At 54.6% G+C, this 22,997-nt stretch overlaps 1 protein-coding gene and 24 non-coding genes across 25 annotated transcripts in view; all 25 read right to left on the bottom strand.

Annotated features, from left to right (window-relative positions):
- Positions 1–22,997, bottom strand: part of LOC126101548 (proteoglycan 4-like) — a 77,947-nt gene that overhangs the window by 15,176 nt on the left and 39,774 nt on the right. The gene's annotated exons all lie outside the window — the stretch shown is intronic.
- Positions 231–349, bottom strand: LOC126101709 (5S ribosomal RNA). Its single transcript, XR_007522433.1, has one exon. It is a non-coding gene; the product is annotated as a 5S ribosomal RNA (ribosomal RNA).
- LOC126102644 (5S ribosomal RNA) lies at positions 1,189–1,307 on the bottom strand. Its single transcript, XR_007522929.1, has one exon. It is a non-coding gene; the product is annotated as a 5S ribosomal RNA (ribosomal RNA).
- LOC126102311 (5S ribosomal RNA) lies at positions 2,135–2,253 on the bottom strand. The gene has a single exon (XR_007522832.1). It is a non-coding gene; the product is annotated as a 5S ribosomal RNA (ribosomal RNA).
- LOC126101689 (5S ribosomal RNA) lies at positions 3,090–3,208 on the bottom strand. The gene has a single exon (XR_007522415.1). It is a non-coding gene; the product is annotated as a 5S ribosomal RNA (ribosomal RNA).
- LOC126101708 (5S ribosomal RNA) lies at positions 4,026–4,144 on the bottom strand. Its single transcript, XR_007522432.1, has one exon. It is a non-coding gene; the product is annotated as a 5S ribosomal RNA (ribosomal RNA).
- Positions 4,984–5,102, bottom strand: LOC126102643 (5S ribosomal RNA). The gene has a single exon (XR_007522928.1). It is a non-coding gene; the product is annotated as a 5S ribosomal RNA (ribosomal RNA).
- Positions 5,930–6,048, bottom strand: LOC126102188 (5S ribosomal RNA). Its single transcript, XR_007522820.1, has one exon. It is a non-coding gene; the product is annotated as a 5S ribosomal RNA (ribosomal RNA).
- Positions 6,885–7,003, bottom strand: LOC126101688 (5S ribosomal RNA). The gene has a single exon (XR_007522414.1). It is a non-coding gene; the product is annotated as a 5S ribosomal RNA (ribosomal RNA).
- Positions 7,835–7,953, bottom strand: LOC126101732 (5S ribosomal RNA). The gene has a single exon (XR_007522455.1). It is a non-coding gene; the product is annotated as a 5S ribosomal RNA (ribosomal RNA).
- On the bottom strand, positions 8,786–8,904 carry LOC126102965 (5S ribosomal RNA). The gene has a single exon (XR_007523216.1). It is a non-coding gene; the product is annotated as a 5S ribosomal RNA (ribosomal RNA).
- On the bottom strand, positions 9,736–9,854 carry LOC126101895 (5S ribosomal RNA). The gene has a single exon (XR_007522604.1). It is a non-coding gene; the product is annotated as a 5S ribosomal RNA (ribosomal RNA).
- Positions 10,684–10,802, bottom strand: LOC126102642 (5S ribosomal RNA). The gene has a single exon (XR_007522927.1). It is a non-coding gene; the product is annotated as a 5S ribosomal RNA (ribosomal RNA).
- LOC126102063 (5S ribosomal RNA) lies at positions 11,635–11,753 on the bottom strand. Its single transcript, XR_007522758.1, has one exon. It is a non-coding gene; the product is annotated as a 5S ribosomal RNA (ribosomal RNA).
- Positions 12,585–12,703, bottom strand: LOC126102848 (5S ribosomal RNA). The gene has a single exon (XR_007523110.1). It is a non-coding gene; the product is annotated as a 5S ribosomal RNA (ribosomal RNA).
- On the bottom strand, positions 13,537–13,655 carry LOC126102847 (5S ribosomal RNA). The gene has a single exon (XR_007523109.1). It is a non-coding gene; the product is annotated as a 5S ribosomal RNA (ribosomal RNA).
- LOC126102982 (5S ribosomal RNA) lies at positions 14,494–14,612 on the bottom strand. The gene has a single exon (XR_007523232.1). It is a non-coding gene; the product is annotated as a 5S ribosomal RNA (ribosomal RNA).
- LOC126102846 (5S ribosomal RNA) lies at positions 15,445–15,563 on the bottom strand. Its single transcript, XR_007523108.1, has one exon. It is a non-coding gene; the product is annotated as a 5S ribosomal RNA (ribosomal RNA).
- LOC126102845 (5S ribosomal RNA) lies at positions 16,397–16,515 on the bottom strand. Its single transcript, XR_007523107.1, has one exon. It is a non-coding gene; the product is annotated as a 5S ribosomal RNA (ribosomal RNA).
- Positions 17,352–17,470, bottom strand: LOC126102844 (5S ribosomal RNA). The gene has a single exon (XR_007523106.1). It is a non-coding gene; the product is annotated as a 5S ribosomal RNA (ribosomal RNA).
- LOC126102028 (5S ribosomal RNA) lies at positions 18,304–18,422 on the bottom strand. Its single transcript, XR_007522726.1, has one exon. It is a non-coding gene; the product is annotated as a 5S ribosomal RNA (ribosomal RNA).
- Positions 19,259–19,377, bottom strand: LOC126101758 (5S ribosomal RNA). Its single transcript, XR_007522478.1, has one exon. It is a non-coding gene; the product is annotated as a 5S ribosomal RNA (ribosomal RNA).
- Positions 20,210–20,328, bottom strand: LOC126102027 (5S ribosomal RNA). Its single transcript, XR_007522725.1, has one exon. It is a non-coding gene; the product is annotated as a 5S ribosomal RNA (ribosomal RNA).
- Positions 21,165–21,283, bottom strand: LOC126101757 (5S ribosomal RNA). The gene has a single exon (XR_007522477.1). It is a non-coding gene; the product is annotated as a 5S ribosomal RNA (ribosomal RNA).
- On the bottom strand, positions 22,116–22,234 carry LOC126102026 (5S ribosomal RNA). The gene has a single exon (XR_007522724.1). It is a non-coding gene; the product is annotated as a 5S ribosomal RNA (ribosomal RNA).

The raw sequence follows: 22,997 nt of genomic DNA, 5'->3' as shown, positions 1-22,997 counted from the left end.
TACACAACAATAGGCGGTGACGTATTTCAGAAATCACCTGCCGATTCGTACTGTTTTGTCGTTTTCAAAGTCTTCTTGGCAAACTTGGTTAGCACATTCTCCCTCAAACTGAGTTAATTACTGCATTTTCGTACCATTACAGTAGTTTAAAAGGCTTAAGGAAGCATCTTTGTCACAACAGAAAGGTAGTTTGAAAATTGGGCTGGCGACATAAAAAAAAAAAGGAAGGGAGCCAACAGCACCTGGGTTTCCCAGGCGGTCACCCATCCAAGTAATAGCCGGGCCCGATGATGCTTAACTTCGGTGATCGGACGAGAACCGGTGTATTCATCATGGTATGGCCGTTGGCGCTCATCTAATGTAGGAGCACGGCAGAATTCGCGTTCGGCTTTTCTCCCAACACACAAAATGTTAGTTTTCGGCCGCATTTGACGAAAGCGCTTCCTTCCGCAACCGCCAGTTCCTCGAGGACGGCGCGGGGAGGCGCGCCCGGCGTCCCAGCAGAGCGACGGCCGAATTGGCGGGCGCACCGCCGCGTGTGTGAGACGCACTGCTGCTCGTTGAACCCCCTGTCATTTGCTGGGCGCGTGCAGCCTTCGACACTAGCGGAGGACGCATCTTGTCCCTGGTGTTCAGCGGAGGGCCTGTGCGGGGTGTGGCATTATCGTGCTGGAGGGCGCCACTGGTAGCGATGTGGGCTTCCTCGCCTCGCCTCGCCTCGCCTCACACCAGGTGTCTGCGTAGTTTGCAGTGCATTCGCACCATTCCTATCCCTGTCCCTGTCCCCGTCCCGACTTGTCCCGACTTTGCTCGACTGCCGCTCGCTGCCGCTCGGGTCGTGGTCCATATGACAGCGCAAGCACGACAAACGTCTGCGGGACGAGACGAGACGAGACGAGACGACTAAGGAATAAATTCGTGGTTACAAATCAAATTTGGAACTCTACACTCCTACACAACAATAGGCGGTGACGTATTTCAGAAATCACCTGCCGATTCGTACTGTTTTGTCGTTTTCAAAGTCTTCTTGGCAAACTTGGTTAGCACATTCTCCCTCAAACTGAGTTAATTACTGCATTTTCGTACCATTACAGTAGTTTAAAAGGCTTCAGGATGCATCTTTGTCACAACAGAAAGGTAGTTTGAAAATTGGGCTGGCGACATAACAAAAAAAAAAAAAAGGAAGGGAGCCAACAGCACCCGGGTTTCCCAGGCGGTCACCCATCCAAGTACTAGCCGGGCCCGATGATGCTTAACTTCGGTGATCGGACGAGAACCGGTGTATTCATCATGGTATGGCCGTTGGCGCTCATCTAATGTAGGAGCACGGCAGAATTCGCGTTCGGCTTTTCTCCCAACACACAAAATGTTAGTTTTCGGCCGCATTTGACGAAAGCGCTTCCTTCCGCAACCGCTAGTTCCTCGAGGACGGCGCGGGGAGGCGCGCCCGGCGTCCCAGCAGAGCGACGGCCGAATTGGCGGGCGCACCGCCGCGTGTGTGAGACGCACTGCTGCTCGTTGCACCCCCTGTCATTCGCTGGGCGCGTGCAGCCTTCGACACTAGCGGAGGACGCATCTTGTCCCTGGTGTTCAGCGGAGGGCCTGTGCGGGGTGTGGCAGTATCGTGCTGGAGGGCGCCACTGGTAGCGATGTGGGCTTCCTCGCTTCGCCTCGCCTCACACCAGGTGTCTGCGTAGTTTGCAGTGCATTCGCACCATTCCTACCCCTGTCGCTGTCCCCGTCCCGACTTGTCCCGACTTTGCTCGACTGCCGCTCGCTGCCGCTCGGGTCGTGGTCCATATGACAGCGCAAGCACGACAAACGTCTGCGGGACGAGACGAGACGAGACGAGACGACTAAGGAATAAATTCGTGGTTACAAATCAAATTTGGAACTCTACACTCCTACACAACAATAGGCGGTGACGTATTTCAGAAATCACCTGCCGATTCGTACTGTTTTGTCGTTTTCAAAGTCTTCTTGGCAAACTTGGTTAGCACATTCTCCCTCACACTGAGTTAATTACTGCATTTTCGTACCATTACAGTAGTTTAAAAGGCTTAAGGAAGCATCTTTGTCACAACAGAAAGGTAGTTTGAAAATTGGGCTGGCGACATAAAAAAAAAAGGAAGGGAGCCAACAGCACCTGGGTTTCCCAGGCGGTCACCCATCCAAGTACTAGCCGGGCCCGATGATGCTTAACTTCGGTGATCGGACGAGAACCGGTGTATTCATCATGGTATGGCCGTTGGCGCTCATCTAATGTAGGAGCACGGCAGAATTCGCGTTCGGCTTTTCTCCCAACACACAAAATGTTAGTTTTCGGCCGCATTTGACGAAAGCGCTTCCTTCCGCAACCGCCAGTTCCTCGAGGACGGCGCGGGGAGGCGCGCCCGGCGTCCCAGCAGAGCGACGGCCGAATTGGCGGGCGCACCGCCGCGTGTGTGAGACGCACTGCTGCTCGTTGCACCCCCTGTCATTTGCTGGGCGCGTGCAGCCTTCGACACTAGCGGAGGACGCATCTTGTCCCTGGTGTTCAGCGGAGGGCCTGTGCGGGGTGTGGCATTATCGTGCTGGAGGGCGCCACTGGTAGCGATGTGGGCTTCCTCGCCTCGCCTCGCCTCGCCTCACACCAGGTGTCTGCGTAGTTTGCAGTGCATTCGCACCATTCCTATCCCTGTCCCTGTCCCCGTCCCGACTTGTCCCGACTTTGCTCGACTGCCGCTCGCTGCCGCTCGGGTCGTGGTCCATATGACAGCGCAAGCACGACAAACGTCTGCGGGACGAGACGAGACGAGACGAGACGAGACGACTAAGGTATAAATTCGTGGTTACAAATCAAATTTGGAACTCTACACTCCTACACAACAATAGGCGGTGACGTATTTCAGAAATCACCTGCCGATTCGTACTGTTTTGTCGTTTTCAAAGTCTTCTTGGCAAACTTGGTTAGCACATTCTCCCTCAAACTGAGTTAATTACTGCATTTTCGTACCATTACAGTAGTTTAAAAGGCTTAAGGAAGCATCTTTGTCACAACAGAAAGGTAGTTTGAAAATTGGGCTGGCGACATAAAAAAAAAGGAAGGGAGCCAACAGCACCCGGGTTTCCCAGGCGGTCTCCCATCCAAGTACTAGCCGAGCCCGATGATGCTTAACTTCGGTGATCGGACGAGAACCGGTGTATTCATCATGGTATGGCCGTTGGCGCTCATCTAATGTAGGAGCACGGCAGAATTCGCGTTCGGCTTTTCTCCCAACACACAAAATGTTAGTTTTCGGCCGCATTTGACGAAAGCGCTTCCTTCCGCAACCGCCAGTTCCTCGAGGACGGCGCGGGGAGGCGCGCCCGGCGTCCCAGCAGAGCGACGGCCGAATTGGCGGGCGCACCGCCGCGTGTGTGAGACGCACTGCTGCTCGTTGCACCCCCTGTCATTCGCTGGGCGCGGTCAGCCTTCGACACTAGCGGAGGACGCATCTTGTCCCTGGTGTTCAGCGGAGGGCCTGTGCGGGGTGTGGCTGTATCGTGCTGGAGGGCGCCACTGGTAGCGATGTGGGCTTCCTCGCTTCGCCTCGCCTCACACCAGGTGTCTGCGTAGTTTGCAGTGCATTCGCACCATTCCTATCCCTGTCCCTGTCCCGACTTTGCTCGACTGCCGCTCGCTGCCGCTCGGGTCGTGGTCCATATGACAGCGCAAGCACGACAAACGTCTGCGGGACGAGACGAGACGAGACGAGACGAGACGACTAAGGAATAAATTCGTGGTTACAAATCAAATTTGGAACTCTACACTCCTACACAACAATAGGCGGTGACGTATTTCAGAAATCACCTGCCGATTCGTACTGTTTTGTCGTTTTCAAAGTCTTCTTGGCAAACTTGGTTAGCACATTCTCCCTCAAACTGAGTTAATTACTGCATTTTCGTACCATTACAGTAGTTTAAAAGGCTTAAGGAAGCATCTTTGTCACAACAGAAAGGTAGTTTGAAAATTGGGCTGGCGACATAAAAAAAAAAAGGAAGGGAGCCAACAGCACCTGGGTTTCCCAGGCGGTCACCCATCCAAGTAATAGCCGGGCCCGATGATGCTTAACTTCGGTGATCGGACGAGAACCGGTGTATTCATCATGGTATGGCCGTTGGCGCTCATCTAATGTAGGAGCACGGCAGAATTCGCGTTCGGCTTTTCTCCCAACACACAAAATGTTAGTTTTCGGCCGCATTTGACGAAAGCGCTTCCTTCCGCAACCGCCAGTTCCTCGAGGACGGCGCGGGGAGGCGCGCCCGGCGTCCCAGCAGAGCGACGGCCGAATTGGCGGGCGCACCGCCGCGTGTGTGAGACGCACTGCTGCTCGTTGAACCCCCTGTCATTTGCTGGGCGCGTGCAGCCTTCGACACTAGCGGAGGACGCATCTTGTCCCTGGTGTTCAGCGGAGGGCCTGTGCGGGGTGTGGCATTATCGTGCTGGAGGGCGCCACTGGTAGCGATGTGGGCTTCCTCGCCTCGCCTCGCCTCGCCTCACACCAGGTGTCTGCGTAGTTTGCAGTGCATTCGCACCATTCCTATCCCTGTCCCTGTCCCCGTCCCGACTTGTCCCGACTTTGCTCGACTGCCGCTCGCTGCCGCTCGGGTCGTGGTCCATATGACAGCGCAAGCACGACAAACGTCTGCGGGACGAGACGAGACGAGACGAGACGACTAAGGAATAAATTCGTGGTTACAAATCAAATTTGGAACTCTACACTCCTACACAACAATAGGCGGTGACGTATTTCAGAAATCACCTGCCGATTCGTACTGTTTTGTCGTTTTCAAAGTCTTCTTGGCAAACTTGGTTAGCACATTCTCCCTCAAACTGAGTTAATTACTGCATTTTCGTACCATTACAGTAGTTTAAAAGGCTTCAGGATGCATCTTTGTCACAACAGAAAGGTAGTTTGAAAATTGGGCTGGCGACATAACAAAAAAAAAAAAAAGGAAGGGAGCCAACAGCACCCGGGTTTCCCAGGCGGTCACCCATCCAAGTACTAGCCGGGCCCGATGATGCTTAACTTCGGTGATCGGACGAGAACCGGTGTATTCATCATGGTATGGCCGTTGGCGCTCATCTAATGTAGGAGCACGGCAGAATTCGCGTTCGGCTTTTCTCCCAACACACAAAATGTTAGTTTTCGGCCGCATTTGACGAAAGCGCTTCCTTCCGCAACCGCTAGTTCCTCGAGGACGGCGCGGGGAGGCGCGCCCGGCGTCCCAGCAGAGCGACGGCCGAATTGGCGGGCGCACCGCCGCGTGTGTGAGACGCACTGCTGCTCGTTGCACCCCCTGTCATTCGCTGGGCGCGTGCAGCCTTCGACACTAGCGGAGGACGCATCTTGTCCCTGGTGTTCAGCGGAGGGCCTGTGCGGGGTGTGGCAGTATCGTGCTGGAGGGCGCCACTGGTAGCGATGTGGGCTTCCTCGCTTCGCCTCGCCTCACACCAGGTGTCTGCGTAGTTTGCAGTGCATTCGCACCATTCCTACCCCTGTCGCTGTCCCCGTCCCGACTTGTCCCGACTTTGCTCGACTGCCGCTCGCTGCCGCTCGGGTCGTGGTCCATATGACAGCGCAAGCACGACAAACGTCTGCGGGACGAGACGAGACGAGACGAGACGACTAAGGAATAAATTCGTGGTTACAAATCAAATTTGGAACTCTACACTCCTACACAACAATAGGCGGTGACGTATTTCAGAAATCACCTGCCGATTCGTACTGTTTTGTCGTTTTCAAAGTCTTCTTGGCAAACTTGGTTAGCACATTCTCCCTCACACTGAGTTAATTACTGCATTTTCGTACCATTACAGTAGTTTAAAAGGCTTAAGGAAGCATCTTTGTCACAACAGAAAGGTAGTTTGAAAATTGGGCTGGCGACATAAAAAAAAAAGGAAGGGAGCCAACAGCACCTGGGTTTCCCAGGCGGTCACCCATCCAAGTACTAGCCGGGCCCGATGATGCTTAACTTCGGTGATCGGACGAGAACCGGTGTATTCATCATGGTATGGCCGTTGGCGCTCATCTAATGTAGGAGCACGGCAGAATTCGCGTTCGGCTTTTCTCCCAACACACAAAATGTTAGTTTTCGGCCGCATTTGACGAAAGCGCTTCCTTCCGCAACCGCCAGTTCCTCGAGGACGGCGCGGGGAGGCGCGCCCGGCGTCCCAGCAGAGCGACGGCCGAATTGGCGGGCGCACCGCCGCGTGTGTGAGACGCACTGCTGCTCGTTGCACCCCCTGTCATTTGCTGGGCGCGTGCAGCCTTCGACACTAGCGGAGGACGCATCTTGTCCCTGGTGTTCAGCGGAGGGCCTGTGCGGGGTGTGGCATTATCGTGCTGGAGGGCGCCACTGGTAGCGATGTGGGCTTCCTCGCCTCGCCTCGCCTCGCCTCACACCAGGTGTCTGCGTAGTTTGCAGTGCATTCGCACCATTCCTATCCCTGTCCCTGTCCCCGTCCCGACTTGTCCCGACTTTGCTCGACTGCCGCTCGCTGCCGCTCGGGTCGTGGTCCATATGACAGCGCAAGCACGACAAACGTCTGCGGGACGAGACGAGACGAGACGAGACGAGACGACTAAGGTATAAATTCGTGGTTACAAATCAAATTTGGAACTCTACACTCCTACACAACAATAGGCGGTGACGTATTTCAGAAATCACCTGCCGATTCGTACTGTTTTGTCGTTTTCAAAGTCTTCTTGGCAAACTTGGTTAGCACATTCTCCCTCAAACTGAGTTAATTACTGCATTTTCGTACCATTACAGTAGTTTAAAAGGCTTAAGGAAGCATCTTTGTCACAACAGAAAGGTAGTTTGAAAATTGGGCTGGCGACATAAAAAAAAAGGAAGGGAGCCAACAGCACCCGGGTTTCCCAGGCGGTCTCCCATCCAAGTACTAGCCGAGCCCGATGATGCTTAACTTCGGTGATCGGACGAGAACCGGTGTATTCATCATGGTATGGCCGTTGGCGCTCATCTAATGTAGGAGCACGGCAGAATTCGCGTTCGGCTTTTCTCCCAACACACAAAATGTTAGTTTTCGGCCGCATTTGACGAAAGCGCTTCCTTCCGCAACCGCCAGTTCCTCGAGGACGGCGCGGGGAGGCGCGCCCGGCGTCCCAGCAGAGCGACGGCCGAATTGGCGGGCGCACCGCCGCGTGTGTGAGACGCACTGCTGCTCGTTGCACCCCCTGTCATTTGCTGGGCGCGTGCAGCCTTCGACACTAGCGGAGGACGCATCTTGTCCCTGGTGTTCAGCGGAGGGCCTGTGCGGGGTGTGGCATTATCGTGCTGGAGGGCGCCACTGGTAGCGATGTGGGCTTCCTCGCTTCGCCTCGCCTCACACCAGGTGTCTGCGTAGTTTGCAGTGCATTCGCACCATTCCTATCCCTGTCCCTGTCCCCGTCCCGACTTGTCCCGACTTTGCTCGACTGCCGCTCGCTGCCGCTCGGGTCGTGGTCCATATGACAGCGCAAGCACGACAAACGTCTGCGGGACGAGACGAGACGAGACGAGACGAGACGACTAAGGAATAAATTCGTGGTTACAAATCAAATTTGGAACTCTACACTCCTACACATCAATAGGCGGTGACGTATTTCAGAAATCACCTGCCGATTCGTACTGTTTTGTCGTTTTCAAAGTTTTCTTGGCAAACTTGGTTAGCACATTCTCCCTCACACTGAGTTAATTACTGCATTTTCGTACCATTACAGTAGTTTAAAAGGCTTAAGGAAGCATCTTTCTCACAACAGAAAGGTAGTTTGAAAATTGGGCTGGCGACATAAAAAAAAAGGAAGTGAGCCAACAGCACCCGGGTTTCCCAGGCGGTCACCTATCCAAGTACTAGCCGGGCCCGATGATGCTTAACTTCGGTGATCGGACGAGAACCGGTGTATTCATCATGGTATGGCCGTTGGCGCTCATCTAATGTAGGAGCACGGCAGAATTCGCATTCGGCTTTTCTCCCAACACACAAAATGTTAGTTTTCGGCCGCATTTGACGAAAGCGCTTCCTTCCGCAACCGCCAGTTCCTCGAGGACGGCGCGGGGAGGCGCGCCCGGCGTCCCAGCAGAGCGACGGCCGAATTGGCGGGCGCACCGCCGCGTGTGTGAGACGCACTGCTGCTCGTTGCACCCCCTGTCATTTGCTGGGCGCGTGCAGCCTTCGACACTAGCGGAGGACGCATCTTGTCCCTGGTGTTCAGCGGAGGGCCTGTGCGGGGTGTGGCATTATCGTGCTGGAGGGCGCCTGTGGTAGCGATGTGGGCTTCCTCGCTTCGCCTCGCCTCACACCAGGTGTCTGCGTAGTTTGCAGTGCATTCGCACCATTCCTATCCCTGTCCCTGTCCCCGTCCCGACTTGTCCCGACTTTGCTCGACTGCCGCTCGCTGCCGCTCGGGTCGTGGTCCATATGACAGCGCAAGCACGACAAACGTCTGCGGGACGAGACGAGACGAGACGAGACGAGACGACTAAGGAATAAATTCGTGGTTACAAATCAAATTTGGAACTCTACACTCCTACACAACAATAGGCGGTGACGTATTTCAGAAATCACCTGCCGATTCGTACTGTTTTGTCGTTTTCAAAGTCTTCTTGGCAAACTTGGTTAGCACATTCTCCCTCAAACTGAGTTAATTACTGCATTTTCGTACCATTACAGTAGTTTAAAAGGCTTAAGGAAGCATCTTTGTCACAACAGAAAGGTAGTTTGAAAATTGGGCTGGCGACATAAAAAAAAAAGGAAGGGAGCCAACAGCACCTGGGTTTCCCAGGCGGTCACCCTTCCAAGTACTAGCCGGGCCCGATGATGCTTAACTTCGGTGATCGGACGAGAACCGGTGTATTCATCATGGTATGGCCGTTGGCGCTCATCTAATGTAGGAGCACGGCAGAATTCGCGTTCGGCTTTTCTCCCAACACACAAAATGTTAGTTTTCGGCCGCATTTGACGAAAGCGCTTCCTTCCGCAACCGCCAGTTCCTCGAGGACGGCGCGGGGAGGCGCGCCCGGCGTCCCAGCAGAGCGACGGCCGAATTGGCGGGCGCACCGCCGCGTGTGTGAGACGCACTGCTGCTCGTTGCACCCCCTGTCATTTGCTGGGCGCGTGCAGCCTTCGACACTAGCGGAGGACGCATCTTGTCCCTGGTGTTCAGCGGAGGGCCTGTGCGGGGTGTGGCATTATCGTGCTGGAGGGCGCCACTGGTAGCGATGTGGGCTTCCTCGCTTCGCCTCGCCTCACACCAGGTGTCTGCGTAGTTTGCAGTGCATTCGCACCATTCCTATCCCTGTCCCTGTCCCCGTCCCGACTTGTCCCGACTTTGCTCGACTGCCGCTCGCTGCCGCTCGGGTCGTGGTCCATATGACAGCGCAAGCACGACAAACGTCTGCGGGACGAGACGAGACGAGACGAGACGAGACGACTAAGGAATAAATTCGTGGTTACAAATCAAATTTGGAACTCTACACTCCTACACAACAATAGGCGGTGACGTATTTCAGAAATCACCTGCCGATTCGTACTGTTTTGTCGTTTTCAAAGTCTTCTTGGCAAACTTGGTTAGCACATTCTCCCTCAAACTGAGTTAATTACTACATTTTCGTACCATTACAGTAGTTTAAAAGGCTTAAGGAAGCATCTTTGTCACAACAGAAAGGTAGTTTGAAAATTGGGCTGGCGACATAAAAAAAAAGGAAGGGAGCCAACAGCACCTGGGTTTCCCAGGCGGTCACCCATCCAAGAACTAGCCGGGCCCGATGATGCTTAACTTCGGTGATCGGAGGAGAACCGGTGTATTCATCATGGTATGGCCGTTGGCGCTCATCTAATGTAGGAGCACGGCAGAATTCGCGTTCGGCTTTTCTCCCAACACACAAAATGTTAGTTTTCGGCCGCATTTGACGAAAGCGCTTCCTTCCGCAACCGCCAGTTCCTCGAGGACGGCGCGGGGAGGCGCGCCCGGCGTCCCAGCAGAGCGACGGCCGAATTGGCGGGCGCACCGCCGCGTGTGTGAGACGCACTGCTGCTCGTTGCACCCCCTGTCATTTGCTGGGCGCGTGCAGCCTTCGACACTAGCGGAGGACGCATCTTGTCCCTGGTGTTCAGCGGAGGGCCTGTGCGGGGTGTGGCATTATCGTGCTGGAGGGCGCCACTGGTAGCGATGTGGGCTTCCTCGCTTCGCCTCGCCTCACACCAGGTGTCTGCGTAGTTTGCAGTGCATTCGCACCATTCCTATCCCTGTCCCTGTCCCCGTCCCGACTTGTCCCGACTTTGCTCGACTGCCGCTCGCTGCCGCTCGGGTCGTGGTCCATATGACAGCGCAAGCACGACAAACGTCTGCGGGACGAGACGAGACGAGACGAGACGACTAAGGAATAAATTCGTGGTTACAAATCAAATTTGGAACTCTACACTCCTACACAACAATAGGCGGTGACGTATTTCAGAAATCACCTGCCGATTCGTACTGTTTTGTCGTTTTCAAAGTCTTCTTGGCAAACTTGGTTAGCACATTCTCCCTCAAACTGAGTTAATTACTGCATTTTCGTACCATTACAGTAGTTTAAAAGGCTTAAGGAAGCATCTTTCTCACAACAGAAAGGTAGTTTGAAAATTGGGCTGGCGACATAAAAAAAAAAAAGGAAGGGAGCCAACAGCACCCGGGTTTCCCAGGCGGTCACCCATCCAAGTACTAGCCGGGCCCGATGATGCTTAACTTCGGTGATCGGACGAGAACCGGTGTATTCATCATGGTATGGCCGTTGGCGCTCATCTAATGTAGGAGCACGGCAGAATTCGCGTTCGGCTTTTCTCCCAACACACAAAATGTTAGTTTTCGGCCGCATTTGACGAAAGCGCTTCCTTCCGCAACCGCCAGTTCCTCGAGGACGGCGCGGGGAGGCGCGCCCGGCGTCCCAGCAGAGCGACGGCCGAATTGGCGGGCGCACCGCCGCGTGTGTGAGACGCACTGCTGCTCGTTGCACCCCCTGTCATTTGCTGGGCGCGTGCAGCCTTCGACACTAGCGGAGGACGCATCTTGTCCCTGGTGTTCAGCGGAGGGCCTGTGCGGGGTGTGGCATTATCGTGCTGGAGGGCGCCACTGGTAGCGATGTGGGCTTCCTCGCTTCGCCTCGCCTCACACCAGGTGTCTGCGTAGTTTGCAGTGCATTCGCACCATTCCTATCCCTGTCCCTGTCCCCGTCCCGACTTGTCCCGACTTTGCTCGACTGCCGCTCGCTGCCGCTCGGGTCGTGGTCCATATGACAGCGCAAGCACGACAAACGTCTGCGGGACGAGACGAGACGAGACGAGACGAGACGACTAAGGAATAAATTCGTGGTTACAAATCAAATTTGGAACTCTACACTCCTACACAACAATAGGCGGTGACGTATTTCAGAAATCACCTGCCGATTCGTACTGTTTTGTCGTTTTCAAAGTCTTCTTGGCAAACTTGGTTAGCACATTCTCCCTCAAACTGAGTTAATTACTACATTTTCGTACCATTACAGTAGTTTAAAAGGCTTAAGGAAGCATCTTTGTCACAACAGAAAGGTAGTTTGAAAATTGGGCTGGCGACATAAAAAAAAAAGGAAGGGAGCCAACAGCACCTGGGTTTCCCAGGCGGTCACCCATCCAAGTACTAGCCGGGCCCGATGATGCTTAACTTCGGTGATCGGACGAGAACCGGTGTATTCATCATGGTATGGCCGTTGGCGCTCATCTAATGTAGGAGCACGGCAGAATTCGCGTTCGGCTTTTCTCCCAACACACAAAATGTTAGTTTTCGGCCGCATTTGACGAAAGCGCTTCCTTCCGCAACCGCCAGTTCCTCGAGGACGGCGCGGGGAGGCGCGCCCGGCGTCCCAGCAGAGCGACGGCCGAATTGGCGGGCGCACCGCCGCGTGTGTGAGACGCACTGCTGCTCGTTGCACCCCCTGTCATTTGCTGGGCGCGTGCAGCCTTCGACACTAGCGGAGGACGCATCTTGTCCCTGGTGTTCAGCGGAGGGCCTGTGCGGGGTGTGGCATTATCGTGCTGGAGGGCGCCACTGGTAGCGATGTGGGCTTCCTCGCTTCGCCTCGCCTCACACCAGGTGTCTGCGTAGTTTGCAGTGCATTCGCACCATTCCTATCCCTGTCCCTGTCCCCGTCCCGACTTGTCCCGACTTTGCTCGACTGCCGCTCGCTGCCGCTCGGGTCGTGGTCCATATGACAGCGCAAGCACGACAAACGTCTGCGGGACGAGACGAGACGAGACGAGACGAGACGACTAAGGAATAAATTCGTGGTTACAAATCAAATTTGGAACTCTACACTCCTACACAACAATAGGCGGTGACGTATTTCAGAAATCACCTGCCGATTCGTACTGTTTTGTCGTTTTCAAAGTTTTCTTGGCAAACTTGGTTAGCACATTCTCCCTCAAACTGAGTTAATTACTGCATTTTCGTACCATTACAGTAGTTTAAAAGGCTTAAGGAAGCATCTTTGTCACAACAGAAAGGTAGTTTGAAAATTGGGCTGGCGACATAAAAAAAAAGGAAGGGAGCCAACAGCACCTGGGTTTCCCAGGCGGTCACCCATCCAAGTACTAGCCGGGCCCGATGATGCTTAACTTCGGTGATCGGAGGAGAACCGGTGTATTCATCATGGTATGGCCGTTGGCGCTCATCTAATGTAGGAGCACGGCAGAATTCGCGTTCGGCTTTTCTCCCAACACACAAAATGTTAGTTTTCGGCCGCATTTGACGAAAGCGCTTCCTTCCGCAACCGCCAGTTCCTCGAGGACGGCGCGGGGAGGCGCGCCCGGCGTCCCAGCAGAGCGACGGCCGAATTGGCGGGCGCACCGCCGCGTGTGTGAGACGCACTGCTGCTCGTTGCACCCCCTGTCATTTGCTGGGCGCGTGCAGCCTTCGACACTAGCGGAGGACGCATCTTGTCCCTGGTGTTCAGCGGAGGGCCTGTGCGGGGTGTGGCATTATCGTGCTGGAGGGCGCCACTGGTAGCGATGTGGGCTTCCTCGCTTCGCCTCGCCTCACACCAGGTGTCTGCGTAGTTTGCAGTGCATTCGCACCATTCCTATCCCTGTCCCTGTCCCCGTCCCGACTTGTCCCGACTTTGCTCGACTGCCGCTCGCTGCCGCTCGGGTCGTGGTCCATATGACAGCGCAAGCACGACAAACGTCTGCGGGACGAGACGAGACGAGACGAGACGAGACGACTAAGGAATAAATTCGTGGTTACAAATCAAATTTGGAACTCTACACTCCTACACATCAATAGGCGGTGACGTATTTCAGAAATCACCTGCCGATTCGTACTGTTTTGTCGTTTTCAAAGTTTTCTTGGCAAACTTGGTTAGCACATTCTCCCTCAAACTGAGTTAATTACTGCATTTTCGTACCATTACAGTAGTTTAAAAGGCTTAAGGAAGCATCTTTGTCACAACAGAAAGGTAGTTTGAAAATTGGGCTGGCGACATAAAAAAAAAAAGGAAGGGAGCCAACAGCACCTGGGTTTCCCAGGCGGTCACCCATCCAAGTACTAGCCGGGCCCGATGATGCTTAACTTCGGTGATCGGAGGAGAACCGGTGTATTCATCATGGTATGGCCGTTGGCGCTCATCTAATGTAGGAGCACGGCAGAATTCGCGTTCGGCTTTTCTCCCAACACACAAAATGTTAGTTTTCGGCCGCATTTGACGAAAGCGCTTCCTTCCGCAACCGCCAGTTCCTCGAGGACGGCGCGGGGAGGCGCGCCCGGCGTCCCAGCAGAGCGACGGCCGAATTGGCGGGCGCACCGCCGCGTGTGTGAGACGCACTGCTGCTCGTTGCACCCCCTGTCATTTGCTGGGCGCGTGCAGCCTTCGACACTAGCGGAGGACGCATCTTGTCCCTGGTGTTCAGCGGAGGGCCTGTGCGGGGTGTGGCAGTGTCGTGCTGGAGGGCGCCACTGGTAGCGATGTGGGCTTCCTCGCCTCGCCTCGCCTCGCCTCACACCAGGTGTCTGCGTAGTTTGCAGTGCATTCGCACCATTCCTATCCCTGTCCCTGTCCCCGTCCCGACTTGTCCCGACTTTGCTCGACTGCCGCTCGCTGCCGCTCGGGTCGTGGTCCATATGACAGCGCAAGCACGACAAACGTCTGCGGGACGAGACGAGACGAGACAAGACGAGACGACTAAGGAATAAATTCGTGGTTACAAATCAAATTTGGAACTCTACACTCCTACACAACAATAGGCGGTGACGTATTTCAGAAATCACCTGCCGATTCGTACTGTTTTGTCGTTTTCAAAGTCTTCTTGGCAAACTTGGTTAGCACATTCTCCCTCAAACTGAGTTAATTACTGCATTTTCGTACCATTACAGTAGTTTAAAAGGCTTAAGGAAGCATCTTTGTCACAACAGAAAGGTAGTTTGAAAATTGGGCTGGCGACATAAAAAAAAAAAGGAAGGGAGCCAACAGCACCTGGGTTTCCCAGGCGGTCACCCATCCAAGTACTAGCCCAGCCCGATGATGCTTAACTTCGGTGATCGGAGGAGAACCGGTGTATTCATCATGGTATGGCCGTTGGCGCTCATCTAATGTAGGAGCACGGCAGAATTCGCGTTCGGCTTTTCTCCCAACACACAAAATGTTAGTTTTCGGCCGCATTTGACGAAAGCGCTTCCTTCCGCAACCGCCAGTTCCTCGAGGACGGCGCGGGGAGGCGCGCCCGGCGTCCCAGCAGAGCGACGGCCGAATTGGCGGGCGCACCGCCGCGTGTGTGAGACGCACTGCTGCTCGTTGCACCCCCTGTCATTTGCTGGGCGCGTGCAGCCTTCGACACTAGCGGAGGACGCATCTTGTCCCTGGTGTTCAGCGGAGGGCCTGTGCGGGGTGTGGCATTATCGTGCTGGAGGGCGCCACTGGTAGCGATGTGGGCTTCCTCGCTTCGCCTCGCCTCACACCAGGTGTCTGCGTAGTTTGCAGTGCATTCGCACCATTCCTATCCCTGTCCCTGTCCCCGTCCCGACTTGTCCCGACTTTGCTCGACTGCCGCTCGCTGCCGCTCGGGTCGTGGTCCATATGACAGCGCAAGCACGACAAACGTCTGCGGGACGAGACGAGACGAGACGAGACGAGACGACTAAGGAATAAATTCGTGGTTACAAATCAAATTTGGAACTCTACACTCCTACACATCAATAGGCGGTGACGTATTTCAGAAATCACCTGCCGATTCGTACTGTTTTGTCGTTTTCAAAGTTTTCTTGGCAAACTTGGTTAGCACATTCTCCCTCAAACTGAGTTAATTACTGCATTTTCGTACCATTACAGTAGTTTAAAAGGCTTAAGGAAGCATCTTTGTCACAACAGAAAGGTAGTTTGAAAATTGGGCTGGCGACATAAAAAAAAAAGGAAGGGAGCCAACAGCACCTGGGTTTCCCAGGCGGTCACCCATCCAAGTACTAGCCGGGCCCGATGATGCTTAACTTCGGTGATCGGAGGAGAACCGGTGTATTCATCATGGTATGGCCGTTGGCGCTCATCTAATGTAGGAGCACGGCAGAATTCGCGTTCGGCTTTTCTCCCAACACACAAAATGTTAGTTTTCGGCCGCATTTGACGAAAGCGCTTCCTTCCGCAACCGCCAGTTCCTCGAGGACGGCGCGGGGAGGCGCGCCCGGCGTCCCAGCAGAGCGACGGCCGAATTGGCGGGCGCACCGCCGCGTGTGTGAGACGCACTGCTGCTCGTTGCACCCCCTGTCATTTGCTGGGCGCGTGCAGCCTTCGACACTAGCGGAGGACGCATCTTGTCCCTGGTGTTCAGCGGAGGGCCTGTGCGGGGTGTGGCATTATCGTGCTGGAGGGCGCCACTGGTAGCGATGTGGGCTTCCTCGCTTCGCCTCGCCTCACACCAGGTGTCTGCGTAGTTTGCAGTGCATTCGCACCATTCCTATCCCTGTCCCTGTCCCCGTCCCGACTTGTCCCGACGTTGCTCGACTGCCGCTCGCTGCCGCTCGGGTCGTGGTCCATATGACAGCGCAAGCACGACAAACGTCTGCGGGACGAGACGAGACGAGACGAGACGAGACGACTAAGGAATAAATTCGTGGTTACAAATCAAATTTGGAACTCTACACTCCTACACATCAATAGGCGGTGACGTATTTCAGAAATCACCTGCCGATTCGTACTGTTTTGTCGTTTTCAAAGTTTTCTTGGCAAACTTGGTTAGCACATTCTCCCTCAAACTGAGTTAATTACTGCATTTTCGTACCATTACAGTAGTTTAAAAGGCTTAAGGAAGCATCTTTCTCACAACAGAAAGGTAGTTTGAAAATTGGGCTGGCGACATAAAAAAAAAAAGGAAGGGAGCCAACAGCACCTGGGTTTCCCAGGCGGTCACCCATCCAAGTACTAGCCGGGCCCGATGATGCTTAACTTCGGTGATCGGAGGAGAACCGGTGTATTCATCATGGTATGGCCGTTGGCGCTCATCTAATGTAGGAGCACGGCAGAATTCGCGTTCGGCTTTTCTCCCAATACACAAAATGTTAGTTTTCGGCCGCATTTGACGAGAGCGCTTCCTTCCGCAACCGCCAGTTCCTCGAGGACGGCGCGGGGAGGCGCGCCCGGCGTCCCAGCAGAGCGACGGCCGAATTGGCGGGCGCACCGCCGCGTGTGTGAGACGCACTGCTGCTCGTTGCACCCCCTGTCATTTGCTGGGCGCGTGCAGCCTTCGACACTAGCGGAGGACGCATCTTGTCCCTGGTGTTCAGCGGAGGGCCTCTGCGGGGTGTGGCAGTGTCGTGCTGGAGGGCGCCACTGGTAGCGATGTGGGCTTCCTCGCCTCGCCTCGCCTCGCCTCACACCAGGTGTCTGCGTAGTTTGCAGTGCATTCGCACCATTCCTATCCCTGTCCCTGTCCCCGTCCCGACTTGTCCCGACTTTGCTCGACTGCCGCTCGCTGCCGCTCGGGTCGTGGTCCATATGACAGCGCAAGCACGACAAACGTCTGCGGGACGAGACGAGACGAGACGAGACGAGACGACTAAGGAATAAATTCGTGGTTACAAATCAAATTTGGAACTCTACACTCCTACACAACAATAGGCGGTGACGTATTTCAGAAATCACCTGCCGATTCGTACTGTTTTGTCGTTTTCAAAGTCTTCTTGGCAAACTTGGTTAGCACATTCTCCCTCAAACTGAGTTAATTACTGCATTTTCGTACCATTACAGTAGTTTAAAAGGCTTAAGGAAGCATCTTTGTCACAACAGAAAGGTAGTTTGAAAATTGGGCTGGCGACATAAAAAAAAAGGAAGGGAGCCAACAGCACCTGGGTTTCCCAGGCGGTCACCCATCCAAGTACTAGCCGGGCCCGATGATGCTTAACTTCGGTGATCGGAGGAGAACCGGTGTATTCATCATGGTATGGCCGTTGGCGCTCATCTAATGTAGGAGCACGGCAGAATTCGCGTTCGGCTTTTCTCCCAACACACAAAATGTTAGTTTTCGGCCGCATTTGACGAAAGCGCTTCCTTCCGCAACCGCCAGTTCCTCGAGGACGGCGCGGGGAGGCGCGCCCGGCGTCCCAGCAGAGCGACGGCCGAATTGGCGGGCGCACCGCCGCGTGTGTGAGACGCACTGCTGCTCGTTGCACCCCCTGTCATTTGCTGGGCGCGTGCAGCCTTCGACACTAGCGGAGGACGCATCTTGTCCCTGGTGTTCAGCGGAGGGCCTGTGCGGGGTGTGGCATTATCGTGCTGGAGGGCGCCACTGGTAGCGATGTGGGCTTCCTCGCTTCGCCTCGCCTCACACCAGGTGTCTGCGTAGTTTGCAGTGCATTCGCACCATTCCTATCCCTGTCCCTGTCCCCGTCCCGACTTGTCTCGACTTTGCTCGACTGCCGCTCGCTGCCGCTCGGGTCGTGGTCCATATGACAGCGCAAGCACGACAAACGTCTGCGGGACGAGACGAGACGAGACGAGACGAGACGACTAAGGAATAAATTCGTGGTTACAAATCAAATTTGGAACTCTACACTCCTACACATCAATAGGCGGTGACGTATTTCAGAAATCACCTGCCGATTCGTACTGTTTTGTCGTTTTCAAAGTTTTCTTGGCAAACTTGGTTAGCACATTCTCCCTCAAACTGAGTTAATTACTGCATTTTCGTACCATTACAGTAGTTTAAAAGGCTTAAGGAAGCATCTTTCTCACAACAGAAAGGTAGTTTGAAAATTGGGCTGGCGACATAAAAAAAAAAAGGAAGTGAGCCAACAGCACCCGGGTTTCCCAGGCGGTCACCCATCCAAGTACTAGCGGGGCCCGATGATGCTTAACTTCGGTAATCGGACGAGAACCGGTGTATTCATCATGGTATGGCCGTTGGCGCTCATCTAATGTAGGAGCACGGCAGAATTCGCGTTCGGCTTTTCTCCCAACACACAAAATGTTAGTTTTCGGCCGCATTTGACGAAAGCGCTTCCTTCCGCAACCGCCAGTTCCTCGAGGACGGCGCGGGGAGGCGCGCCCGGCGTCCCAGCAGAGCGACGGCCGAATTGGCGGGCGCACCGCCGCGTGTGTGAGACGCACTGCTGCTCGTTGCACCCCCTGTCAATTGCTGGGCGCGTGCAGCCTTCGACACTAGCGGAGGACGCATCTTGTCCCTGGTGTTCAGCGGAGGGCCTCTGCGGGGTGTGGCAGTGTCGTGCTGGAGGGCGCCACTGGTAGCGATGTGGGCTTCCTCGCCTCGCCTCGCCTCGCCTCACACCAGGTGTCTGCGTAGTTTGCAGTGCATTCGCACCATTCCTATCCCTGTCCCTGTCCCCGTCCCGACTTGTCCCGACTTTGCTCGACTGCCGCTCGCTGCCGCTCGGGTCGTGGTCCATATGACAGCGCAAGCACGACAAACGTCTGCGGGACGAGACGAGACGAGACGAGACGAGACGACTAAGGAATAAATTCGTGGTTACAAATCAAATTTGGAACTCTACACTCCTACACAACAATAGGCGGTGACGTATTTCAGAAATCACCTGCCGATTCGTACTGTTTTGTCGTTTTCAAAGTCTTCTTGGCAAACTTGGTTAGCACATTCTCCCTCAAACTGAGTTAATTACTGCATTTTCGTACCATTACAGTAGTTTAAAAGGCTTAAGGAAGCATCTTTGTCACAACAGAAAGGTAGTTTGAAAATTGGGCTGGCGACATAAAAAAAAAGGAAGGGAGCCAACAGCACCTGGGTTTCCCAGGCGGTCACCCATCCAAGTACTAGCCGGGCCCGATGAAGCTTAACTTCGGTGATCGGAGGAGAACCGGTGTATTCATCATGGTATGGCCGTTGGCGCTCATCTAATGTAGGAGCACGGCAGAATTCGCGTTCGGCTTTTCTCCCAACACACAAAAAGTTAGTTTTCGGCCGCATTTGACGAGAGCGCTTCCTTCCGCAACCGCCAGTTCCTCGAGGACGGCGCGGGGAGGCGCGCCCGGCGTCCCAGCAGAGCGACGGCCGAATTGGCGGGCGCACCGCCGCGTGTGTGAGACGCACTGCTGCTCGTTGCACCCCCTGTCATTTGCTGGGCGCGTGCAGCCTTCGACACTAGCGGAGGACGCATCTTGTCCCTGGTGTTCAGCGGAGGGCCTGTGCGGGGTGTGGCATTATCGTGCTGGAGGGCGCCACTGGTAGCGATGTGGGCTTCCTCGCTTCGCCTCGCCTCACACCAGGTGTCTGCGTAGTTTGCAGTGCATTCGCACCATTCCTATCCCTGTCCCTGTCCCCGTCCCGACTTGTCTCGACTTTGCTCGACTGCCGCTCGCTGCCGCTCGGGTCGTGGTCCATATGACAGCGCAAGCACGACAAACGTCTGCGGGACGAGACGAGACGAGACGAGACGAGACGACTAAGGAATAAATTCGTGGTTACAAATCAAATTTGGAACTCTACACTCCTACACATCAATAGGCGGTGACGTATTTCAGAAATCACCTGCCGATTCGTACTGTTTTGTCGTTTTCAAAGTTTTCTTGGCAAACTTGGTTAGCACATTCTCCCTCAAACTGAGTTAATTACTGCATTTTCGTACCATTACAGTAGTTTAAAAGGCTTAAGGAAGCATCTTTCTCACAACAGAAAGGTAGTTTGAAAATTGGGCTGGCGACATAAAAAAAAAAGGAAGTGAGCCAACAGCACCCGGGTTTCCCAGGCGGTCACCCATCCAAGTACTAGCGGGGCCCGATGATGCTTAACTTCGGTAATCGGACGAGAACCGGTGTATTCATCATGGTATGGCCGTTGGCGCTCATCTAATGTAGGAGCACGGCAGAATTCGCGTTCGGCTTTTCTCCCAACACACAAAATGTTAGTTTTCGGCCGCATTTGACGAAAGCGCTTCCTTCCGCAACCGCCAGTTCCTCGAGGACGGCGCGGGGAGGCGCGCCCGGCGTCCCAGCAGAGCGACGGCCGAATTGGCGGGCGCACCGCCGCGTGTGTGAGACGCACTGCTGCTCGTTGCACCCCCTGTCAATTGCTGGGCGCGTGCAGCCTTCGACACTAGCGGAGGACGCATCTTGTCCCTGGTGTTCAGCGGAGGGCCTCTGCGGGGTGTGGCAGTGTCGTGCTGGAGGGCGCCACTGGTAGCGATGTGGGCTTCCTCGCCTCGCCTCGCCTCGCCTCACACCAGGTGTCTGCGTAGTTTGCAGTGCATTCGCACCATTCCTATCCCTGTCCCTGTCCCCGTCCCGACTTGTCCCGACTTTGCTCGACTGCCGCTCGCTGCCGCTCGGGTCGTGGTCCATATGACAGCGCAAGCACGACAAACGTCTGCGGGACGAGACGAGACGAGACGAGACGAGACGACTAAGGAATAAATTCGTGGTTACAAATCAAATTTGGAACTCTACACTCCTACACAACAATAGGCGGTGACGTATTTCAGAAATCACCTGCCGATTCGTACTGTTTTGTCGTTTTCAAAGTCTTCTTGGCAAACTTGGTTAGCACATTCTCCCTCAAACTGAGTTAATTACTGCATTTTCGTACCATTACAGTAGTTTAAAAGGCTTAAGGAAGCATCTTTGTCACAACAGAAAGGTAGTTTGAAAATTGGGCTGGCGACATAAAAAAAAAGGAAGGGAGCCAACAGCACCTGGGTTTCCCAGGCGGTCACCCATCCAAGTACTAGCCGGGCCCGATGAAGCTTAACTTCGGTGATCGGAGGAGAACCGGTGTATTCATCATGGTATGGCCGTTGGCGCTCATCTAATGTAGGAGCACGGCAGAATTCGCGTTCGGCTTTTCTCCCAACACACAAAAAGTTAGTTTTCGGCCGCATTTGACGAGAGCGCTTCCTTCCGCAACCGCCAGTTCCTCGAGGACGGCGCGGGGAGGCGCGCCCGGCGTCCCAGCAGAGCGACGGCCGAATTGGCGGGCGCACCGCCGCGTGTGTGAGACGCACTGCTGCTCGTTGCACCCCCTGTCATTTGCTGGGCGCGTGCAGCCTTCGACACTAGCGGAGGACGCATCTTGTCCCTGGTGTTCAGCGGAGGGCCTGTGCGGGGTGTGGCATTATCGTGCTGGAGGGCGCCACTGGTAGCGATGTGGGCTTCCTCGCTTCGCCTCGCCTCACACCAGGTGTCTGCGTAGTTTGCAGTGCATTCGCACCATTCCTATCCCTGTCCCTGTCCCCGTCCCGACTTGTCTCGACTTTGCTCGACTGCCGCTCGCTGCCGCTCGGGTCGTGGTCCATATGACAGCGCAAGCACGACAAACGTCTGCGGGACGAGACGAGACGAGACGAGACGAGACGACTAAGGAATAAATTCGTGGTTACAAATCAAATTTGGAACTCTACACTCCTACACATCAATAGGCGGTGACGTATTTCAGAAATCACCTGCCGATTCGTACTGTTTTGTCGTTTTCAAAGTTTTCTTGGCAAACTTGGTTAGCACATTCTCCCTCAAACTGAGTTAATTACTGCATTTTCGTACCATTACAGTAGTTTAAAAGGCTTAAGGAAGCATCTTTCTCACAACAGAAAGGTAGTTTGAAAATTGGGCTGGCGACATAAAAAAAAAAGGAAGTGAGCCAACAGCACCCGGGTTTCCCAGGCGGTCACCCATCCAAGTACTAGCGGGGCCCGATGATGCTTAACTTCGGTAATCGGACGAGAACCGGTGTATTCATCATGGTATGGCCGTTGGCGCTCATCTAATGTAGGAGCACGGCAGAATTCGCGTTCGGCTTTTCTCCCAACACACAAAATGTTAGTTTTCGGCCGCATTTGACGAAAGCGCTTCCTTCCGCAACCGCCAGTTCCTCGAGGACGGCGCGGGGAGGCGCGCCCGGCGTCCCAGCAGAGCGACGGCCGAATTGGCGGGCGCACCGCCGCGTGTGTGAGACGCACTGCTGCTCGTTGCACCCCCTGTCAATTGCTGGGCGCGTGCAGCCTTCGACACTAGCGGAGGACGCATCTTGTCCCTGGTGTTCAGCGGAGGGCCTCTGCGGGGTGTGGCAGTGTCGTGCTGGAGGGCGCCACTGGTAGCGATGTGGGCTTCCTCGCCTCGCCTCGCCTCGCCTCACACCAGGTGTCTGCGTAGTTTGCAGTGCATTCGCACCATTCCTATCCCTGTCCCTGTCCCCGTCCCGACTTGTCCCGACTTTGCTCGACTGCCGCTCGCTGCCGCTCGGGTCGTGGTCCATATGACAGCGCAAGCACGACAAACGTCTGCGGGACGAGACGAGACGAGACGAGACGAGACGACTAAGGAATAAATTCGTGGTTACAAATCAAATTTGGAACTCTACACTCCTACACAACAATAGGCGGTGACGTATTTCAGAAATCACCTGCCGATTCGTACTGTTTTGTCGTTTTCAAAGTCTTCTTGGCAAACTTGGTTAGCACATTCTCCCTCAAACTGAGTTAATTACTGCATTTTCGTACCATTACAGTAGTTTAAAAGGC

This window comes from Schistocerca cancellata, chromosome 9 (genome assembly GCF_023864275.1).
Source record: "Schistocerca cancellata isolate TAMUIC-IGC-003103 chromosome 9, iqSchCanc2.1, whole genome shotgun sequence".
Classification (NCBI taxonomy): Eukaryota; Metazoa; Arthropoda; class Insecta; order Orthoptera; family Acrididae; genus Schistocerca; species Schistocerca cancellata.
The sequence above is the reverse complement of the archived record's forward strand: the minus strand, read 5'-3'. Positions and strand labels throughout refer to the sequence as shown.